The 8,922-nt window shown below is 39.2% G+C and overlaps 1 protein-coding gene and 1 long non-coding RNA gene across 4 annotated transcripts in view; one reads left to right on the top strand and one right to left on the bottom strand.

Annotated features, from left to right (window-relative positions):
- LOC116705117 (uncharacterized) overlaps nucleotides 1–5,444 on the top strand; it is a 14,040-nt gene extending 8,596 nt beyond the window's left edge. The window contains exon 3 of the long non-coding RNA XR_004335852.1: nucleotides 5,380–5,444. This is a non-coding gene — a long non-coding RNA (uncharacterized LOC116705117). The remainder of the gene's footprint in view (nucleotides 1–5,379) is intronic.
- grid1a (glutamate receptor, ionotropic, delta 1a) overlaps nucleotides 1–8,922 on the bottom strand; it is a 251,913-nt gene that overhangs the window by 186,346 nt on the left and 56,645 nt on the right. The window lies entirely within an intron of this gene.

Below are 8,922 nucleotides of genomic sequence, written 5' to 3'. Positions count from 1 at the left end.
GTTTGGCCATCGTCTGGGACAGTGGCAGATCTTCCAGCCAGCATTGGACATTGGCTTAATTGTTACGACACCCAAACATTTCTCATCTTTGACGGATATTTAGATGTGTCTTCCAAGGACCATGACAGACATAGAAGAGCAGGAGAGAGCTCCACAGAGTACAAGCTCTCACTGACTACACCTCTACCTAGTCAAGACAAAGTCTTGAAAAACAAGCACAACAAAAGCTGAGCAAACTCCTGTGTACTTTTAATGTAGGATTTAATATCCTGATCAGTAAAGCCGACAGCATTGACACTCATGATGAGATGGATACATAACTTATAACTTACACGTTAGATGCTGTCAGACATGGGGCTTCAACTGTTCACATTCTCAGTGATGACACAGATGTCTTTGTGTTTATGGTTTATTGGTGTTGGAAGGCTGGTATCACAACTAACCTACAGTTACACTAACCTATTCTCGGCATAGATGCAACTGCAGAGAATCTGGGTGACCAATGTGGGATGTGATACCACCTCATATCCTGTTGGAAATGAGAAGGTGTCTGCACTCAAGGCCATGAAAGTCGTACCTGGTAAGCTTCTCCACTGTATTGGAGACTTAGAAGCCGCAGATTTACAGATCGGAAAAGCAACAAGGGCCCAGCACTGAAGACCTCCTACAGAGCGCCATATGTGCCTTCATGGAAAACATGCGCACCTACAGGTGCTGAAATGGAAAGCAGCAGACCAGCCTAATCCACCGGCTGTGGATTTCACCTTGTTGGAATGGGCCAAGAAGATGGGAGGAAGGAGAGGAACTGATTATGCCCACCCAAGATTCATGTCCAGTTGCTCTTCCTGCTTTGTTAGATGTCAACTGTGGTTGCAAAGCCGGGTTGAAACCTCTCACATCAGCAAAGTGCAGCTGTACAGCTGTAGGTGTGGCCTGTAGCAGTTATTGTTCCTGCAAAGGCAATGATGCTATATGCTAAATACAATTACTATGGTATTGCTGGCAGATTACAATAAGAGTATACCGTACACCAGTATCTGATTAACGTTAGAGACGGTAACTATCTAGCTTTGTTTCTAGCGCCAGGCTAACTTTTTTTTCTCCCCCTCAAGTTAGCCGTGCTCCTGTCGGCTCATCTCGTCGGCTCATCCTTCTCTTTCTTCCAGTCTCGGATTCTCCTGTTGTCAATGTTGAAACATCTCGCAGCTTTTTAAATCCGAGTTTTCCCCCGCATACTTTAAAACTATTTTTGTTTTGTTGTTGAAAAGTCCATCACTAGCAACAACATTCCTAGAACCCATTTTTCTTGTGTTCTAACTGGACCAATTTGGGGGTTATTAAGTTCCTCTGACCACAGTTCCTGTAACTCTTTGAGCTTCTACTTCAGGGCAGGGTCTTTTTTCTGTTCCCCTTTCTGCAAAGGAACCTAGGTCAATGAGAATTGGGTTTCTGGTACAGACAGACCAACAATGGGACAATTAACAATTTTCGCCATCTCATTCATCACTAAATTCACTTCTGATAACATTTTAGGCAAAAAAAAACTGTTTAGATTTTGAAAATAGACAGTATTTTGAAAACCGTTGCCAAATTGACAATTTGCTTCAAAGTTTTTGGAGTTGAGAAGCTCCATAAAGGGATGCGACAGCCAGCTTGCGCCTGCCGGTGCCGCTAATTCGTCACTCAGTCATGCTCAGAAACCACAAGCTGTCACTCACTCTCACACGTACTTTTTCAGCTGGGTTTGTGGCTCTTACAGATGACTGCTTAATGGCGCTCACCAAGGACAGCTATGTGACACATGCCACTATATCGATGAGGATTGGCGGGATAAGTTTATCGTCCTACACACACAGTATGCCAATGCTGACGCACAGCTGACAACCTCGCAGCTAAACTAATTGATGCGGTGGAAACAGGCTCCAACATACGTTTTGTTTCTGCGGACAGCTGTGTTCTTGTGGCTACCTGTCACACGGACGTGCCTTGTTCAACCAACATTTGGACAACTTTATGCAGCAATTGGAATGTGGCTTTGCAACGAAGTTTGACAACAGTTTTGCCTTTTTATTGCTTTAAAAAATTCAAGATGGTCCGTCATCTAGCTAAATAGATTTAAAAAAGGTAGCCTATAAATTAAACCAGGTGTGAAAGGTATGTATGAGATAAATACTGGGCAAAGGGATATTAATAAGGTTTTTTTTCCACAAAAAAATATACATTTAGAAAAGGAACTGCATAATTGTAGTCTGCATAAAAGACAGCATATATAATTTGCTTAATATAAAAAATACTGGAAACCTTATTAACTCCATTTAAATCAGGCAGTAAGAAACTGTAAATAGGAATGGGACCTTTTCACATTTCCATTATCATGTTGCTAAAAGTTAGCTGTTAAGTTTGCTGTGGAAATAATTATCATTGCATTTTTCTAATGCAATGTCAATTTGAATGTATTTATTCATGATCCTGGCATATCACATGTGCATTATGTGAAAATGTGTCACACATGCAAACACATTCTTATACTTTAAAAGGACAAGCTATTTTCCACAGTTCTGTGTCAAGAGAACTCCTCAGATTAATAGGGCAAATGCATTCTGCCAACCATATTGCTTTTCACCTGTCCCCAGTGCAAACTGATGGAAGAGCTACTATACTATATGATGAGGTTTAATTATTTATACAAAAATGAATAGACAGGGGTGGTATTGGCCGGTGTTTTAGAAAGATAAAGAATAATGCATTTGTGATGGAGTGAGGGGGAAGCAGGGAGGAGGCAGGAGCTACCTTTGGGGCTGTCTATATTCCCATTTGCCCTGCACAGATACAAACAGGGGACTCACTAAAGTGAGATATAAAAAATTCCATGGAATGATGACACACATTATTGCATAATCATAACAGAAATGGGGATGAGTGGCTTTGCTGTATGTATACATTTACAAATAAATAATTGCAATAAGAATATTTTTTGCACATTTTAGTTTATTGGCTTAACTGGCCAATTGAGTGTGCAAATTAGGGCGGCTCAAGCCTCCGTTACCAGGGAGTAACAGAGAACATTATGGCCTGGAACCATTGAGTCATAGGTGGTAATTGTGTTTCAGATTAAAAGCTTAATAGGCTGATTGTTGATGCTGGCTAAGTCAATAAGCAGGCTTGGTGAGAGAAGTGCACACTGGACCCGTCATGGTGATTAACTACATATTTCTGAATGTTATTTGTGATCAAGCACAGAGATCAAAAGCAGTGTTAAAACGAGGTGCACAGAGTCCTAATGGGTCTTTAAGTTCACTGCAGGCTTGCTGGTGGATATATCCTCAAAACTCAGAGCCCTCAAGTGGCTGTATCGTTTAGCAGTGCTTTTAATTTTACAGCAAAATATGATAAACAATGCGTTCCCATTTGATCAAGCACTGTCATGACTCCTCATTCCCCAAAGCTTCCCAGTTTGAAAGGGACTCTTAGTTAGATTCCTTTGGATAGCACAACCCTGGCTAGGTTTCTTATGAAATGAGATAGCCGTGTCACACTGAGCAATCACACTGAGCTGTTGACATTTTGAGAAATCCCTACTGTGTCATCCCAGGTGAAAAATGATCTTCAGCTCAATAACGATCTATTATGGATAGGGTTTTGGATGACACTGAGCCTTCACAATGGGTTATCATCCTAAGGAGGAAAATTTACTGGTTTTCACAAGGTCTCTAATATGTCATCATTTACAAAAATATCCACCTTGTGTCACAACTGGAGATGAAATCAATGTTTGCTGACAATAAAAAAAACAATTTATTACAAGCAAAATCAGTTCATTTGATCTACAAAATGTACAAGAACAGTAATAGAGTAGCAAGATGTGGCTTTCAACATTAGACCTTTGCCTCTGCAGTAATAAATCATTTTTCAATTTTTCAATCAGTCTATCACACTCATTGCACTCCAGAGACAAACTTAACTAAGGTTTAAGCCACAACACAGCAAAGCATGTATGTGGTTAAAATGATTACATACACAACCAGCCAAGGATAATTTATGTTTTTGGGTGCTTTGGGGCTGTCACTTTTTGTTCAAACATGGGAAACAGTTAAATATGAATTGTAATGACCTGTTTGAATTTAACACTTAAAATCTATAGCTAGTGGAACACACAGTTTGAAGCAGTTTGCCTTGTTGTCCTGAAGAAATTAACAAGACGTGCAAAGCGGTTCTGATCGGATAATTACAACACAGAAACATCTGAGAAGCAGTGTGTGAAAGTATGGGTTCTACACCGTATATTGCAAAATTAATATGTCTGTTTGCCAGCTTTGTAAAAAGAAACTGCCTGAACAGTAACAAAAGCTCACTACCCAAGTCACTCAGCTTAGGTACACCAGTAAGTAGCGGGGCAACATCAACTCACTGTACAACATCTTTTGACTGCCTACCTCAAGACACATAGGGCAGTTGTATGACACCATAAGAGAAAATATAAAGACTATACTGAAAGGTAGATGCCCTCTCTGATCCCTGTATCTCACTCATTATGCTATATTGGTTGTGTACACACAACACGTAATTCATTAGCATTAATTCAACTTTTTGAAAAAGCAACAGCCCAAGTGTATTGTGCCGTAAAATTGAATTCTCACAGGTAAAAGACTGCACTCGCTGGACATGAGTGAAAATCAGAGGTAAAAATACTTTCCATCAGTCCAGGAAATAAGCTTATTCCTCCATGCTGGGAAGCAGTCACACAATAGCGTACAATAACAGCATTCTACCTTTAGATTACTGCATTTCTTTATTTTTTTTGTTTCACACTGCTGAGTTACAAGCCTGAGTATCCAGCAGGTTTTCAGATGTCAACAATGCTGAAAGACAAACTCAAACAAGACAGATGTTTCAGGTATCCCAGGGAAAGTTTGGTGTGACATGAGTCTATTATTTTTCCAACTGACCAAACTGATCCAAATTGAATTAAATGCTCTTAACTGGTGAGTGTAAACAAACATTCACAGCAAAGCCCCATCTGCAGTGGGATTCACCTACAGCCAACCTTGTGATGTGGGTTCCTACAGAGAATTAGGCTACCTTATATTTACAAAAGCATGCAGACAGGATAAATACTGTGACGTAAATTATTACATGCATTTAATCTCTTAAAATATAGCACTTGTATTGTGAAACAGATATTCAAGATGAGAGCTATCAGTTGTCTCTAGCCATCCTAATTGTTTCACCCTTAACATAATCTGACTACTGTCCCTTATCAACAGAGAAACACTTTTAGCTGAAAACACTACTAGCCAAATCCTTTTGTGGTGTCCAAACAACAATGCTGTGATGATGTGTTGATAAGGATTCCGCGATACCGGTTCTTCATTATAAAAGTTTATTTTATCAAAGAATTCAGCATCAATTTACAAGCTCTGCAGAAGCTCGGAGAGTGACCCAGCACAAATGTACACTCTGTCTCTCAGTACATCAAACATTGTCTATATAGGGCATCCTGTTAGGTAACATGTTGGGGTGGCAGTAGTTCAGTCCGTAGGGAGTTGGGTTGGAGGGTCATCAGTTCAAGTCCCTGTATGGACCAAGGTACGGACTGTGGATTGGTAGCTGGAGAGATGCCACTTCACCTCCTAGGCACTGCCACGTGCCCTTGGGCAACGCACTGTAGCACCCCAACTTAGGGCACTGGTCCAACTGGCAGGCAGACATCTCTCCATTTGTGCATGAATAGGTCCTGAGCATGTGTGTGTGTTTCAGGCTTGTGTGTAGTGATTACTAACAAACAGAGTGTAAATTGTAATGTAAATGTAAATGTGCTGTATTTATATAGCGCTTTTACATCTACAGGAAACATTCACCATTCACACACATTCATACACTGTGGCCGGGGCTGCCGTACAAGGTGCCACCTGCTCATCAGATAAACATTCACACACATTCACACTCCAATGCGCAGCATCGGGGGCAACTCAGGGTTCAGTGTCTTGCCCAAGGACACTTCGACAATGACTGCAGGGGCGGGGATCAAACCACCAACCTTCCGATTGGCAGGCAACCGCTCTACCACTGAGCCACAGCCGCCCCGTAATAAACAGTGCAAATTATTATTAGGTAACATAGAAAGTTATGAGGTGGCAAGGTCAGAGGTTATAGAAGGGGGGCCCAAAAGCTAACATAGAGTTCCTTAAGCATCAGTGATGGAATAATGGCGTTATAAAATAACGGCATTACGAACGGCATTACTTTTTTCAGTAATGAGTAATCTAATTGATTACTCTTCCCATCTTAATAACGTCGTTACCGTTACTGCCAAAAAATGCGGCGCGTTACTATCACTAAAGCTGTTTTTTTCATCAGACCAACTAGATCTCTGAGCCGAGAGGCAAAGACTTTTTTTCCTCCTTGGTTAGTGGGCAGTGTACCAGACAAGCAACAATTGGCTGAGGTTGAGTAAAATTTCATGGTAATCCAATCAGAGGTAGAGTTGGGTGGGTGTTCAAAAGCACTCATAGTCGGACACAAACGAACAAAACAAGCAAGTTAGGTATGGCGTTATGAAATCAAAGGGGGGGGGGGGGGGGGGGGATTTTCCTGCTAAAGATTTCTCACCGTTCCCACTGAAGCTGACACATTTGAGCATTTAAAAATGTATTTGAAAGTAAAGCATGAGTTACAAATAGTTTACTTTTAAGTTACTTTTTGGAAGAAGTAACTAATAACTGTAACTAATTACTTTTTAAAAGTAACTTGCTCAACACTGTTGAACATACACAGCCAATCACCACTTTCCACATAGCACATCCCCTTCAAAGACCACTCCACTAAGATGTAAACCATTAACCCTTTGCATTGGTGCATGACAGTGCTGCATAACAGAACTTGATTCAAATGTATAAGTCATTAGATACCACACTTGTCTTCTTTCTTTCACACTGTTGCCTCTTGCCCATTCATATTTTATCCACTTCCCTCTATTATCTTATCAAATATAAAAGTGACAACTCCCTCCAACTTCACACTATCCTGGCAAGCAAGCTTAAAACAACCTTTTCTCTTTCTTAACAACCGGCTCATTAACAAAATTAGCTCCACCTGCTGCACACATGCCACTCGTGTGAACGTCCACCAACACCGCCTGAGTTTGTATACACACAAAGTTTATATTGATAAAAGTGTACCTCCAGATAAAAAATTAGCATGCTATTTCCTTTTTTAAAGCACCTAAAAAAAGTTATAGGTATGAAGTGTCACTTGTTGACAGTTAAATGCAGAGCCAGAACTAGAAATGTTACATATTTCTGTTTGCTAACGTTACTACTGTAATACAACTAGCGTTATTTGCTACATGTTGCTAGCTAGCGTTAGCCTAACCATAATCTGAGCAGCATGAATTTACGCCATTTAATGATTAATTAACCATGTCCTACAAAAAATCAATTTTGCTAGGAACGCCACAGCGGTTTTCGCTTAAACAAATACAATTAAAAGCAAAGCTCATAAGTTACCGTTGGCCGGAAGATCCTCTCGCCCATGATCTTCCCTTCCTGTTGCTGGCGACCATGTAGAAACAACAACAAAGTATCTTCTGAGTTGGGAAACGTCTTGCTCCGAATTACAGAATTGTTTTCTATTTCAAATGGCCACTGCTTATTTAGCCCTCCTTTGTAGAAAGTTTTATTTACAGACACCTGCTGGACTGGACTCGTAATTCAGTTAAGGGACGGTTCCAATTAGCGTCACTTTGCGTGCTCGCTGGGCAGTGAATACAAAATTTAAATTAATTCAATAAAAGAAGTAAATTGAACATGAAATAACTTAAGATAGCTGCAATCTATATACTGATAACAATAATAGTGATAATATTAATATATGCATTGACACAGTTTGAAAGCATGTTAGTATATAACTATGTTTGAGCCAATCACACTTCCAGCAGTTATTTCTCAAATTAATTATCATTTACTATATACAATAAAAATAATCCTATCCTATCAAAACCATTAACAATTATAAATTCTATTTAAAGATCTGAATTCTGAGGAAGCTGATTCATTTTCAGCAATACATTAAGCAGATTAAAGATGAAACAATCAGCCAATAAATTAATTACATGATTGAAAAATATATATAATGATCAGTTGAAGCCTTATCTGGATATTTTCATTATTCATCCATTAGTAAGATTTTGGTTTCTTTCCTGATGTATTACCAGAATACTGCTAATCACCAATCACACACAGTATGCGTATAGGGCATTGATCTAGCCAAGACCAAGCAATAATCCATCCTTCCAAAACTTTGTGTAAGAAATGGAAAAAGGTTTGCTGTTTTAATGTAGTTTTTTATTTTATATATATATATATATATATATATATATATATATATATATATATACTGTCAACAAAATTATTATATTAAATTAAATTGCCTGGAATTGTTATTTCAAAGAAAGGTTTGTGGAAGAATTACTGATGTGTTTATTGCATGAAAGCATGTGCATGTGTATTTATGCATCTCTATTTCTATCTTTTGTGTATGCTTGATGCAAGTCTATATCAGTATTTCCACAGTGATTGGAGTGAGACTGCAGCATTGTAAAATCTCATCATTCTAGCTGTTCTTTTCTCCACCAGTCAAATTTTCATATAAATAGCTGACAGCCTATTGGACATCAGTATAGCTATGCTTTCAGCGCCTTCTGGCACTGTAATGAATACCTCTTTTTGAGGTACGGCAATGTGAAAGTAAACAATACCTACTGCTCCTTTACACCTGTCACACAGAAACACATAAACAAACACATACACTGACACCCTGAAAAATAGACTAACTTGGTACCTGTAGCTATTCAGACACGTAGCATGATATTTCAAGAAAATGCATATTCTCTTTTTCTGTCTCTCATAACCAAACACACACACA

This window comes from Etheostoma spectabile, chromosome 17 (genome assembly GCF_008692095.1).
Source record: "Etheostoma spectabile isolate EspeVRDwgs_2016 chromosome 17, UIUC_Espe_1.0, whole genome shotgun sequence".
NCBI classification, from domain to species: Eukaryota; Metazoa; Chordata; class Actinopteri; order Perciformes; family Percidae; genus Etheostoma; species Etheostoma spectabile.
The sequence above is the reverse complement of the archived record's forward strand: the minus strand, read 5'-3'. Positions and strand labels throughout refer to the sequence as shown.